The sequence below is a fragment of the Haematobia irritans genome, chromosome 2 (assembly GCF_050003625.1).
Source record: "Haematobia irritans isolate KBUSLIRL chromosome 2, ASM5000362v1, whole genome shotgun sequence".
NCBI lineage: Eukaryota > Metazoa > Arthropoda > Insecta > Diptera > Muscidae > Haematobia > Haematobia irritans.
This window is the reverse complement of record NC_134398.1, coordinates 73,979,820-73,995,342: the sequence shown is the minus strand read 5'-3', so window position 1 is coordinate 73,995,342 and position 15,523 is coordinate 73,979,820. Positions and strand designations below refer to the sequence as shown.

The window sequence follows — 15,523 nt, the reverse complement described above, 5'->3', positions numbered from 1 at the left end:
CCAAAAATATTTGATTATTGTAATACTAAAATAAGGTATTAAAAACATGTAATTTTGATAATATTCTGGTGAAAAGAAAGCCAAATTTTAAAAGAAAACTTACCACTTCTCTATTAAATTATACGCTGAGGAGGAATATAAAAATATGCCCGAATCCATCTTGGGATTGCTCTGAAATTAAATATTTTTTTTTTACAACAAAGAAAAACATTAAACTAGTTTCAAAAAAAAAATAATAATAATAATAATAATTAGCAAATAATGATAAAGGGTGATTCTTTTGAGGTTAGGATTTTCATGCATTAGTATTTGACAGATCACGTGGGATTTCAGACATGGTGTCAAAGAGAAAGATGCTCAGTATGCTTTGACATTTCATCATGAATAGCCGAACGATCTGCCACAACGTCGAATTTTCAGTGAATGGGCCCTAGAAAAGTTGGCAGAAAATCCGCTTTTTTATCGACAAATTTTGTTCAGCGATGAGGCTCATTTCTGGTTGAATGGCTACGTAAATAAGCAAAATTGCCGCATTTGGAGTGAAGAGCAACCAGAAGCCGTTCAAGAACTGCCCATGCATCCCGAAAAATGCACTGTTTGGTGTGGTTTGTACGCTGGTGGAATCATTGGACCGTATTTTTTCAAAGATGCTGTTGGACGCAACGTTACGGTGAATGGCGATCGCTATCGTTCGATGCTAACAAACTTTTTGTTGCCAAAAATGGAAGAACTGAACTTGGTTGACATGTGGTTTCAACAAGATGGCGCTACATGCCACACAGCTCGCGATTCTATGGCCATTTTGAGGGAAAACTTCGGAGAACAATTCATCTCAAGAAATGGACCGGTAAGTTGGCCACCAAGATCATGCGATTTGACGCCTTTAGACTATTTTTTGTGGGGCTACGTCAAGTCTAAAGTCTACAGAAATAAGCCAGCAACTATTCCAGCTTTGGAAGACAACATTTCCGAAGAAATTCGGGCAATTCCGGCCGAAATGCTCGAAAAAGTTGCCCAAAATTGGACTTTCCGAATGGACCACCTAAGACGCAGCCGCGGTCAACATTTAAATGAAATTATCTTCAAAAAGTAAATGTCATGGACCAATCTAACGTTTCAAATAAAGAACCGATGAGATTTTGCAAATTTTATGCGTTTTTTTTAAAAAAAAGTTATCAAGCTCTTAACAAATCACCCTTTAGAAATAAAAAATATCCTTTTTAAAAGAAAACCACATTTTAAAAAGAATACTTACCAATTTATGATTAAACTATATGCTGAGGTGTAACAAAAATTTTCCAAAAATATTTGATTAAAGTAATACTAAAATAAGGTATTAAAACCTGTAATTTTTGACAATAAAAATGTCATTAAAACGTAAATATTCTAGTGAGAAGAAAGCCAATTATTAAAAGAAAACTTACCACTTCTCTATTAAATTATACGCTGAGGAGAAATATAAAAATTTGCCCGAATCCATCTGGGGTTGCTCTTAACTTAGATATTTTTTTACAACAAAGAAAAACATGAAACTTGTTAAAAAAAAAAATAATAATAATTAGCAAATAATAATATACATAAAGAATATTATTTTTTAAAAGAAAACCACATTCAAAAAGAACTTTTACCTATTTATCATGAAACTATACGCTGAGGTGTAACAAACAATTTTCCAAATTCATCTGGAGTTACTCTTAAATTGAATATTTATTTTTTACATTGAATAATAAAAATTAAATTAGATAAAACAATTTCAATATACTTTCCATTTCAACATTTTTTCCTAAATATTGAACATTCATAATAACTTTTTTCTAAGCTACCGATCATCACTTCGCCATCGTACATCTCATCGCTAAAATATTAATAACTTTCATTTCAAAGTTTTAATAAACAAACACCAATATATGTCTAAAAAAAAAAAAAACAAAATATTCCATACCTTTATATTCCCTTGTTACATACTTGCTAAAAAGATGCAACAGCCCACGCCAACGCCAACTATATAACTGAAGCATGCCAAACAAAACCAAGCAAAACCAAAACATTCCTACAACAACAAAAACACATGTGCCTTCATTGAAAATAACACCTCATCCAGACAAATAAACCATTCGCCAATAATAAACACACACAAACCACTGAAAGAACAAAAACAACCCCACGCTCAGATATACACAACATCCCCATCACTCGCTACCATTTCTCATTATTGCATTGCATGCTCTCACTCTCAAAAAAAATTCAAGTAACATCATCTTTACATTAAACATATTCCACTTTGACGAGAAAGATCTCTGTACTATGCATTAGTTCATCGCATCTGTCCACAATTTACTCTAAAAACAATACTCTTAAATGCATATCAGTATAAGAACGATGAAACGTTTAACTTGAAATTAGCAAAAACTTCATGAAATGATATCTACCCATTTTTGACGAAAATGTCTATAAATTTAATTACATGTGAACTAAAAATATTTCATTGGGAAATTTTTTACCAACAATTATTAACCATAGGAATTGTCAGTAAGAAATTGCTATCCACTTTCAAGTTCATTTTTCGTAAAAAGATATTTTCTCATACAAAAAAATCTTATGGTAAATTGAACTTATTATTTAGAAAATATTTTACATTTCACAAGTAGTCCAGTTCACAATGGACTGAATAGTCTAAGTGAGCCTGAATCTTAATCGGGCTGCCACTTTAACCTAACCTAACCTAGCATGATAAACGAATTTTTAACTACCAGTTAAGAAATTTTTTAAGGAAATTTCCATCGTATTTTGTAGGCAATGAACTAAACGATTGCTACTTAGAATTTGTAAAATTTCCTTTCGAGTAGTTAATTTTCGTTGAAGATACGAAAAATGAACTAAAATTCTGGAAAATTCTTGTAATAAATTATTGTAAAAATCTTCTTAAATTTACGAGACACTTTTTTTTCTGTGTAATACCAATTTTTCTTTAATATAAAGAAATCGTAATTGAAAGAAAGGTTATATTATTTGCTTTAAATTTAGGACTCGAGATTTTGAAATTCGCAACACATTTTTGCTTAAAATAAATAAAAACATTTTTGCTTTAGAGAAATAATCATTAAACGAACTGATATATTAAATCAATCTATTAAATTTAGTAAATCAAATTAATTAAAATTAAATTAAAAGAGTGTTTATAGTTAGATGTAGCGTTGTTGTTGTTATTTTGTACACAATTTATGGTGGTACGTCAGATTCGGCTTTTCCGTATGCAGCTTCTCACACAAAACCAATTGTGCAATAAAATATAAGTGATTGCCAGATACTGTTGGGATTTATTTGTATATTTTCTAAATGGGAAAAAAAGTTTGGGAAACGCCGTCCTTTTATCATAAAAACAATTTTGGTAACAAAATTTGTATATATGCAAAAAAATACTCTTTATTCCAAAATCACAGCCTATTTCGTTTACATCAAGCACTGTTCTTTTCTGACTAAGGCGACTATTCAGCACGCTGTTGTGTACAAGGGCAGTTCGGAAACTTCTTAGCCAATCAACGAAAGAGAATAGTTAGTTTTTCAAAAATATTTTAATTTTTCAATATAATCTCCTGAAATTTCAATACACTTAGTCCACCGCTTTTCTAGCAATTCTATCCCTTGATTAAAATAGTTTTCCTCAAGGTCTTCAAAATAGTGGTTTACAACTGTAATTGTATCTTCATTTGAGGTAAAACGCTTGTCAGTAAGGACTTTTTTAGATTTGGGAACAAGTAAAAGTCACTGGGAGCTAAATCAGGAGAATAAAGTGGGTGGTCAAGCAACTCGTACTTTAATTCGTTGATTTTTGCCATTGTTAAAACACTCTTGTGCACTGGTGCGTTGTCTTGATGAAAAACTATTTTTTTGTGTTGTAAGCCAGGACGTTTTTCTCGAATTTGTACATTTAATTGATCCAAAAGGTTGCAATAGTACTCTGAATTTATTGTTTTACCCTTTTGCAGGTAAAATCAATAAAATACCTTTGAAGTCCCAAAAAACCGTTGCCATAACCTTACCAGCCGATTGAATTGTTTTTGCCTTCTTTGGGGCACTTCCTCCAGTTTCAGTCCATTGTTTGGATTGTTCTTATGTCTCTGGAGTATAGTGGTGGATCCATGTATCATCAACAGTTATAAAACGACGCTTAAAATCCATTTTATTTCGCTTAAAACGCTCCAAATAAACTTGAGAAATGTTCATTCTTATGCGTTTTTGATCGACTGTTAACAAATGAGGCACCCATCTTGCAGAAAGCTTTTTCATTTGTAGTTCTTCATGCAAAATTAAATGGACTGGATCATTTGAGATGTCCATGATATTAGCAATTTCACGCACTTTTATTCGTCGATCATTTAATGCCATATCATGCACTTTGGCTACAATTTCTGTTGTTGTTGCTATTTTTGGACGTCCACTACGTGGTTCATCTTCAATGATTGTGGTTCATCTTCAATGATGTTTAAATTCAGCAACCCAATTTTTTACTGTTGCATTTGAATGAGCACTTTCACCCAACACATTCACCATATCATTATGAATTTCTTGTCCCGAAAAACCTTTTTTATGTAAATATTTAATGACAGCACGCATTTCTAATTTTTCCATTGTAAAAAAATTGCGGATGCGTCTTTTTTGAACACCTGTTTCTATATGAGGGAGTTGCCAGATCGAAACAAAATTTAACATGTGTTCATAACAAAGATGGAAGTTTCCAAAACACTTAACTTTTTTCTGTTTATACTGCGCTTTTTGTTCTACACAGAAAAAAAAGTGTCTGGTAAATTTAAGCAGATTTTTACAATAATTTATTACAAGAATTTTCCAGAATTTTAGTTCATTTTTCGTATCTTCAACGAAAATTAACTACTCGAAAGGAAATTTTACAAGTTTTAAGTAGCAATCGTTTAGTTCATAGCCTTCAAAATACGATGGAAATTTCCTTAAAAATTTTCTTAACTGGTAGTTAAAAATTCTTTCGTCATACTATAAAACTACTTATGAAATGTAAAATACTTTCTAAATAATAAGTGTAATTTACTATAAAGAGTTTTTGTATGAGAAAATATTTTTTTTACGAAAATTGAACTTGAAAGCGGATAGCAATTTCTTAGTGGCAATTCCTATAGTTTATAATAGTTAGTACAACATTTCTCAATGAAATATTTTTAGTTCACATGTAATTAATGTATAGACATTTTCGTCAAAAATGGATAGATATCATTTCATGAAGTTTTTGCTAGTTTTAAGTTAAACGTTTCATCGTTCTTATACTGATATGCATTTAAGAGTATGCATGCAATGGAATAATGAGAAGTGGTAGCGAGTGATGGGGATGTTGTGTATATCTGAGCGTGGGGTTGTTTTTATTTTTGTTATTTCAGTGGTTTGTGTGTGTGTGTTTATTATTCGCGAATGGTTTATTTGTCTGGATGAGGTGTTGTTTTCAATGAAGGCACATGTGTTTTTGTTGTTGTAGGAATGTTTTGGTTTTGCTTGGTTTTGTTTGGCATGCTTCAGTTGTATAGTTGGCGTTGGCGTGGGCTGTTGCATCTTTTTTAGCAAGTATGTAACAAGGGAATATAAAGGTATGGAATATTTCGGTTGTTTGAGACATATATTGGTGTTTGTTTATTAAAACTTTTAAATGAAAGTTATTAATATTTTAGCGATGAGATCTACGATGGCGAAGTGATGATCGGTAGCTTAGAAAAAGGTTATTAAGAATGTTCAATATGTAGGACAAATGCTGAAATGGAAAGTATATTGAAATTGTTTTATCTAATTTGATTTTTATTATTCAATGTAAAAAATAAATATTCAATGAATTTGGAAAATTGTTTGTTACACCTCAGCGTATAGTTTAATGATAAATAGGTAAGAGTTCTTTTTCAATGTGGTTTTCTTTTAAAAAATAATATTCTCTATGTATATTATTATTTGCTAATTATTATTATTTTCTTAACCTGTTTCATGTTTTTCTTTGTTGTAAAAAAATATTTAATTTAAGAGCAACCCCAGATGGATTCGGGCAAATTTTTATATTTATCCTCAGCATATAATTTAATAGAGAAGTGGTAAGTTTTCGTTTAAAAATTGGCTTTCTTTTCACTGCAATATTTACGTTTTAATGATCTTTTTATTGTCAAAATTACAGGTTTTAATACCTTATTTTAGTATTACTTTAATCAAATATTTTTGGAAAATTTTTGTTACACCTTAGCATATAGTTTAACCATAAATTGGTAAGTATTCTTTTTAAAATGTGGTTTTCTTTTAAAAAGGATATTTTTTATTTATGTCATTATGTCATTATTTGATAATTATTACTATTTTTTTTTTTAAACCAGTTTAATGTTTTTCTTTGTTGTAAAAAAATATTTAATTTCAGAGCAACCCCAAGATGGATTCGGGCATATTTGTATATTCCTCCTCAGTGTATAATTTAATAGAGAAGTGGTAAGTTTTCTTTTAAAAATTGGCTTTCTTTTCACTAGATTATTTACATTTTTATGACCTTTTTAGCATCAAAATTACAGGTTTTTAATACCTTATTTTAGTATTACATTAATCAAATATTTTTGGAAACCAATTTAATATTTTTAATGTAAAAAAAAAAAACAAATATTTAATTTCAGAATAACATTTGGAAACATTTTTATGAATTAGTAAGCTTTCTTTAATATTCTTTTAACCAGAATATTCAGTTTTTTTATGCATATTATTTCTTTAATTAGATTTTTTGGAAACCAATTTAATGTTTTCTATTTAATGTAAAAAATAAATATTTAATTTCAGAGTAACCCCAAATGAATTTCGATAACTTTTTAACCTCAACTTACAATTTAATAGAGAATTGATAAGTTTTATATTAAAACTTTGGCTTTCTTTTGACAAGAATATGTATTGTATTATGTCCGTCACATCGATAACAACACAGTTTTATGAGTTAATATATTACTTAATTCATTATTTCTCTAATTGTTTCAGGTACAAACTTTATGAGGTACGTTTATCTAAGAAAAGTTGAATTCCTTACACCATTTAATAAAATGCCCCCAAATATGGTAAGTTACAAGCTAATTTAAAGAGCTAAAAATTATATTTTATTACATGTTAATGTTATTACATGTATTGCAATACAATAATGAGAAATGGTAGCGAGAGATGGGAATGTTGTGTATATCTGAGCGTGGGGTTGTTTTTATACCCTCCATCATAGGATAGGGGTATATTAACTTTGTCATTCCGTTTGTAACACATCGAAATATTGCTCTAAGACACCATAAAGTATATATATTCTGGGTCGTGGTGAAATTCTGAGTCGATCTAAGCATGTCCGTCCGTCCGTCTGTTGAAATCACGCTAACTTCCGAACGAAACAAGCTATCGACTTGAAACTTGGCACAAGTAGTTGTTATCGATGTAGGTCGGATGGTATTGAAAATATCGGTCCACTTTTACGTATAGCCCCCATATAAAGGGACCCTCGGATTTGGCTTGTGGAGCCTCTAACAGAAGCATATTTCATCCGATCCGGCTGAAATTTGGTATATGATGTTGGTATATGGTCTCTAACAACCATGCAATAATTGGTCTACATCGGTCCATAATTATATATAGCCCCCATATAAACCGATCCCCAGATTTGGGTTGCGGAGCCTCTAAGAGAAGCATATTTCATTCGATCCGGATGAAATTTGGTACATAGTGTTGGTATATGGTCTTTAACAATCATGCAAAAATTGGTCCATATCGGTCCATAATTATATATAGCCCCCATATAAACCGATCCCCAGATTTGGCTTGCGGAGCCTCAAAGAGAAGCAAATTTCATCCGATCCGGCTGAAATTTGGTACATGATGTTGGTATATGGTCTCTAACAACCATGCAAAAATTGGTCCACATCGGTCCATAATTATATATAGAGCCCATATAAACCGATCTCCAGATTTGGCTTGCGAAGCCTCAAAGAGAAGCAAATTACATCCGATCCGGCTGAAATTTGGTACATGATGTTGGTATATGGTCTCTAACAACTATGCAAAAATTGGTCCACATCGGTCCATAATTATATATAGACCCCATATAAACCGATCTCCAGATTTGGCTTGCAAAGCCTCCAAGAGAAGAAAATTGCATCCGATCCGGCTGAAATTTGGTACATGGTATTGGTATATGGTCTCTAACAACCGTGCAAAAATTGGTCCACATCGGTCCATAATTATATATAGAGCCCATATAAACCGATCCCCAGATTTGGTCTGCGGAGCCTCAAAGAGAAGCAAATTTCATGCGATTCGCCTGAAATTTGGTACATGATATTGTTATATGGTCTCTAATAACCATGCAAAAATTGGTCCACATCGGTTCATAATTATATATAGCCCCCATATAAGCCGATCCCCAGATTTGGCTTGCGAAGTCTCCAAGAGAAGCAAATTTCATCCAATCCGGTTGTAATTTTGAACATGGTGTTAGTATATGATCTTTAGCAACCGTGCCAGAATTGGTCCATATCGGTCCATAATTATATATAGCCCCCATATAAAACGTTCTCTACATTTGACCTCCGGAGCCTCTTGGAGGAGCAAAATTCATCCGATCCGGTTCAAATTAGGAACGTGGTGTTAGTATATGGTCGCTAACAACCATACCAAAATTGGTCCAATCACACAAAAATTGGTCCATATCCATATTTTATTTATATAGAAAATTTTGTCAAAATTTTATTTCTATAGAAAATTTTGTCAAAATTTTATTTCTAGAGAAAATTTTGTTAAAATTTTATTCGGTTCATAATAAAATTTTCATCATTGTCAAAATTTTATTTCTATAGAAAATTTTGTTCAAATTTTATTCGATTCATAATCATGGTTGCCACTCGAGCCAAAAATAATCTACCAAGATTTTACTTCTATAGAATATTTTGTCAAAAGTTTATTCTATAGAAAATTTTGTTAAAATTTTATTTCTGTAGAAATTTTTGTCAAAATTTCTTTCTATAGAAAATTTTGTCAAAATTTTTCTTTCTATAGAAAATTTTGTGAAAATTTTATTTCTTTAGAAAATTTTATTAAAATTTTATTTCTGTAGAAAATTTTGTCAAAATTTTATGTCTACTTTGTCAAACTGAATTATATACGTATTGGATCGATCTTTTTTGATTTAATATATACCACGTATGGACTTACATACAATTTAGAAGATGGTGTTAGGAGGTTTTAAGATACCTTGCCATCGGCAAGCGTTACCGCAACTTAAGTAATTCGATTGTGGATGGCAGTGTTTAGAAGAAGTTTCTACGCAATCCATGATGGAGGGTACATAAGCTTCGGCCTGGCCGAACTTACGGCCGTATATACTTGTTATTTTTGTTCTTTCAGTGGTTTGTGTGTGTGTTTATTATTCGCGAATGGTTTATTTGACTGGATGAGGTGTTGTTTTCAAGGAAGGCACATGTGTTTTTGTTGTTGTAGGAATGTTTTGGTTTTGCTTGGTTTTGTTTGGCATGCTTCAGTTGTATAGTTGGCGTGGGCTGTTGCACCTTTTTAGCAAGTATGTAACAAGGGCATATAAAGGTATGGAATATTTTGGTTTTTTGAGACATATATTGGTGTTTGTTTATTAAAACTTTTAAATGAAAGTTATTAATATTTTAGTGATGAGGTGTACGATGGCGAAGTGATGATCGGTAGCTTAGAAAAAAGTTATTAAGAATGTTCAATATTTAGGAAAAAATGCTGAAATTGAAAGTATATTGAAATTGTTTTATCTAATTTAATTTTTATTATTCAATGTAAAAAATAAATATTCAATTTCAGAGTAACCCCAGATGAATTTGGAAAATTGTATGCGTATAGTTTAATCATAAATAGGTAAGTGTTCTTTTTTCAATGTGGTTTTCTTTTAAAAAATAATATTCTTTATGTATATTATTATTTGCTAATTATTATTATTATTTTTTTTTTTAACCAGTTTCATGTTTTTCTTTGTTGTAAAATAATATTTAAGAGCAACCCCAGATGGATTCGGGCAATTTTTTATATTTCTCCTCAGCGTATAATTTAATAGAGAAGTGTTAAGTTTTCTTTTAAAAATTGACTTTCTATTCAGTAGAATATTTACGTTTTTATGACCTTTTTATTATCAAAATTACAGGTTTTTAATACCTTTTTTTAGTATTACTTTAATCAAATATTTTTGGAAACCAATTTAATATTTTTAATGTAAAAAACAAACATTTGATTTCAGAATAACAATTTGGAAACATTTTTTATAAATTGGTAAGCTTGCTTTGACATTCTTTTAACCAGAATATTAACTTTTTTATGCATATTATTTCTTTAATTAGATTTTTTGGAAACAAATTTAATGTTTTTTATTTAATGAAAAAAATAAATATTTAATTTCAGAGCAACCCCAAATGGATATCGATAACTTTTTAACCTCAGCGTACAATTTAATAGAGAATTGGTAAGTTTTATAATAACACTTTGGCTTTCTTTTAACAAGAATATTTATTGTATTATGTCCTTCACATCGATAACAACACAGTTTTATGAGTTAATATATTACTTAATTCATTATTTCTCTAATTGTTTCAGGTACAAACTTTATGAGGTACGTTTATCTAAGAAAAGTTGAGTTCCTTGCACCATTTAATAAAATGCCCCCAAATATGGTAAGTTACAAGCTAATTTAAAGAGCTAAAAATTATATTTTGTTACATGTTAATTTTGAACAATTTTCATTATTCCTTCCATTTTTTTCAGCAAGATATGTGAAAAATATCTATTTATACAATTATTTTTTTCGAGCTTTATGGATAGATATAGATTAAGGAACATGGTTAATAGAGCCATTGAAAAGAAAAATATACTTACAATGAATAAAAAACTAAGGAAAAGTCAAAATGTCCAAAAAACGAGTTAAAATAAACTACTTTCTTGTTCCACGTGGTCATAATTTTTATTCACAAAAACATTGTATTAAGAACATTCATCATAAGTTTTTATAATAAAGTACTTTTGCTTAAAGAAAGTTTAATTTTAATGTATGCAAATTTTCATAATAGTAAAACGGTTTGTTGTTCCTTTAATTATTTAAATTCTCTGTACTGTGGAATGATTGATTTAAAAATAGTTTAGTCGCCAATATTTTAAAGAGACTGTTAACCAATTTTTATTATCGGGTTTCCCAAAAAAAAAGCAAGTAAACCAAAATAATACTGACTTTTTAACTTGGTAGGGGTATATAAATCTTATGGTGTTGTAAAAATGAACTAAAATATAATGTTATAGATGAACTCAAATTTAAGAGAATTATAAACTAGACAAGTTGAAACAAATCTTAAGGGCTAAATCATGGTCAATATTACTACAGTTTAGTTCATTTTGCAATGGAAAAGGGTTCACTGTTTTTTCAGTGTAGGGGGATCTTTAACGTTAACCTGAGTCTCAGGCAATTTTTATATATTTTTAATTTTTTCATATTGTAACAGATATTTCAAACATAGACATCTACTCATGGATATGCACTTACCGTGATTGCCATGAAAACACCTAAACCAAATGCAAGAGCTTTGAATGTTCCATCTTCTGGTTGTGTACATGCACCGCATGCAAAAAAATTCAGTATTAAATTTCCTGAAAAAAGAAGATAAGAAATTAATTTGGATGGAGTAACATGAAACCTTAGTCAAGAAGGTAATTCAAGGTGTCACGTACAAGTATTTTCTTAGGCTTTAGAAAACTCACCAATAAATTCACCTATAAGTGATTGCCATAAACGAAATTCCTTTGATTTTAATTCATTTATACCCAACGTGTACTGGAATTTTCCTGCCATATTTTCGACTATAGTAACTGAAAAAATGTAAATAAATTTAGTATAAGTACAACAGATAAATCCCACGGTATGCGTTATCGTTTTAGAAATAGAGATGTTAGTTATATTTTTATTTTCTTTATTTTTTGAATTTCTACGAAAATGCCAACATTTTAGCACCAAATAAATGTATTTTTACAAAATTTTTATTTTTGCAATAAAAAAAAAGAAAAAAAAAGAATTTTTGTTCCAAGATCATAGCCCATTTCGTTGATATCAAGCACTGTTCTTTTTTTACATTAAGTCTTTATATGACACATTTTGAAGTTTCATAGCTGAGTACTATGTTCACTTTTCCAGCTGCAAACCAGCTTGTTTTCACGGTTACTTTTTTTAATTAATTAATTTAGAAATATAAAATTATTTGCAATCAATTCCTTGGATCTTTTCCATCCATTATTTGGCAAGACTCGACCAAAATATAATCGTCTTCATAAATATATACACGCAAAAAAAATATTTCTTTCCTCCCAAACGAAATTTTAGACAAAGTTCGTTTCTCATTTGCTTTTCGCTGTAAGGATGTGTATTTGGGAGAAAAGTATATACTTTTTGTGATAAACGATTATTCTTTTCCAGGATGTAAAAACAATTTCATAAGGACAAACTCAAAAAAAAAATTGCATTTCCCTCTAATTGAATTTTCCCTCACATCTTTCTCACATCCACGATGTTTTTTAGTTCTTAACACCTTTTCCTATAATACCAACAATGTAGAAGAAATTATACGATTTTATAAATTTTTAAATTTTTTTTTACCTTTCGCCTGGACGGAGAATGGAACCGCGGACCATGCACTTTGTAAGCCAACACACTAACCACTGACCTATGTACCTGTTATGGTCATCAATAGATAAATATCCATATAAGTTATATTTATATAGCATAGCTTGCGGCGCCCACGAACCAAATAAACAAAGTTTATTTACGAGAAACAAACATTTAGTTTGGCACCGTGGTGCAGTGGTTGCTACGTCCGACTTGCATGCCAAGGGTCGTGGGTTCGATCCCTGCTTCGACCAAAGTTTTTTTGTTTTTCTTTACATATATTCCAGATATGTTCGGAAGATTCCGAAAAAATGTTCAACATTACATTGTAGTATATTAAATTTTGAACTGTAAAATGTGTCTTATTAAAGACCTAAAGTCAGAAAAGAACAGTGTTTGATATAAACGAAATGGACTGTGTTGTTGTTTCAAAAATAACTTTTTTTATTGAAAAAATAAAAATTTTGTAACAAACGAATTTTTTTGGTGATAAAAGTTTAAAATTTTCGAAGCAATTCAAAAAACTCTAACAAAAGAAAAACGTTTTCGGAACACGTTTTCCAAACGTTTTTTTCTTTGCGTGTATGTACTTTTAATTTAGTGTTTTGATGAAAAAAACCGAACATAGTACTCACCTTAAAGATTTAATATATACACGGACGAAAAAGAGTGTTTTTCATATGTTTGGGTGTAAAAAATATGTTTGGAACTCAAATTTTTTAATACAATATTTTTAAGTACAAGCATATAATGTTCATAAACTAACATAACATGTTTGGGGCATATATGTTAATATGTTAGAACATTTTATGTTTGCGACATAAAATGTTTGTAAATATAATATGCATATATTAATTTGCAAATAGCCTATAAACATATATGTGTTTAGAAGAGAGACCTAGAGAGTATAAAATAATGGAAGTAATTAGTTGGCGCCTTAAAAATATATCCAAACAAAGAAAATTTCATTAAAATTGTTTACTACCAGTGTATGTCCTAAGGTGAAACATAATATGTTTGAACAATACAAACAATATTTTGTTTAAACCAATCCTGAAAATATATATGCTTGAAGCAAAATATGTTTGGGGTATATGTTACAGAAGCGATTTTTTTTGAGGGTGTAGTAAATAATGCCCGACATTTTTTCGAAATCTTGCGAACATGGTTGGAATATATGTAAAATTTATTTCGGTTTCCAAAAGTTGTATTTTATAAATATATTAATATTGAAAATTATTTGAACATTATTTGAACATTATCATTTTTATAATCCCATAACCACGTCGTGGTAACTATGATTTGTTCGTATGTATTCCATTTCATATTTTACTTGTGAGTTGTCTTTAAGTCACGCTACTGGCTCCTTTTCTGTTGATGTGAAAATCGCCAAGAATATCGAGTTTGGACGATCCCATTATATTATCTTTTAATCATCTACGGCGTGAGAATACCGAAAATATCGTTTGGAGTACGAAGGACTTGTATAAACTATGATAAGGTTAGGTTAAAGTGACAGTCCGAATTATTGATAATGTATGATTCTTTAAATTTTTCAACAGTGTACTGAAAAATTGCAAAATTGCTTCCGTTTCAATTAGCCTTTCATTTTTGACGTATACCATAATACAATTATGGGCTTGTCAATTTTGGATGCTTTGGTAAAACAATTTTATTTCATCTTCAACATTTGTATTAAGAGATCCCTTTATTGTCCGCAATCTATCGAGCACGGAAATGGTCTGGGCGACACCTATGGATGGATCGTACAGCCCATCTTCGAACTTGACCTGCTTGGAGACAATAAACGACTTTTTCCAAAAATTCAGCAAGATAGCTTTCTTATTGAAGGCTGTAGCGTGATTACAACAGACATCCAGACAACCGGACATCGTTATATCGTCTTAGAATTTCACCCCGATCCAGAATATATATACTTTATATAGTCGGAAACCAATATTTCGATGTGTTACAAACGGAATGGCAAACTTATTATACACCCATCAAAATGTGTTGTATATTATACACCTTACCTCCATAAATCAAAAATGTTTGTCCGATTGGAAAATCCAGTGCAGCCTACCCAAAATGTGGTCGTTGGTGTGTTACCCTACACCAGACCAAAATTGTAACCCATTTCACACTCTAGCTGGTCTACGGTGCAGATGCTTACACCATAGAACAAGAAAATGTATAGACGTCTTTTGACAATTCACAGTGATTTGGTTTATTTGCAGTGCGCAGTTATCGCACTCAATTGCGCAGTCAAGTGACTCAATTTCTTTTTTGCATTACAAAAAAAGGTACGGATGTTCAGAATTTTATATGCTTTTACAATATTTGGTGTTTTATCCAAAGAACAGAGGAAAGAAAACAAATTAAAGCTAATTTTAAAAATCACACATTTGCAGACGAAAAGTGGCATCTACGGTGTGCAGACAAGCCACAGCGCTGTGAATTGACATAAGACGTCCATAAGCGTAGGAAGGTCTCTGGGGGGAGGGGGCTTAGACTCCCCCAGAAATATTTTACCGCCCCCCAGCATTTGAAAACCTATTTACGATTTTCCATTGTTTTTATAAAAATTAAACAAGTATATACAACCGCACAAAGTTCCGCTAAAGACTTTCATGCATAATCGAATATATAGTTTTATTTCTTAACATTGTCTTCTAAATTGCAAGTGAATGTTTAAAATCTTATATATATGCTGCAAAAAAGCGTCACCAAAAAAGTATTGAAAATTTTCTTATTGGATCCGGAAGTGGTGCCAAATTGGCGGAGAAGAGATGAATGTAATATAAACTTGTCATAGGACGGATGTCCACCATTTCAACAGACGTT

At 30.6% G+C, this 15,523-nt stretch overlaps 1 pseudogene; it reads right to left on the bottom strand.

Moving 5' to 3' along the window:
* LOC142225516 (aquaporin AQPAn.G-like) overlaps positions 1–11,898 on the bottom strand; it is a 33,242-nt pseudogene extending 21,344 nt beyond the window's left edge.
* Positions 11,899–15,523: the final 3,625 nt, after the last annotated feature.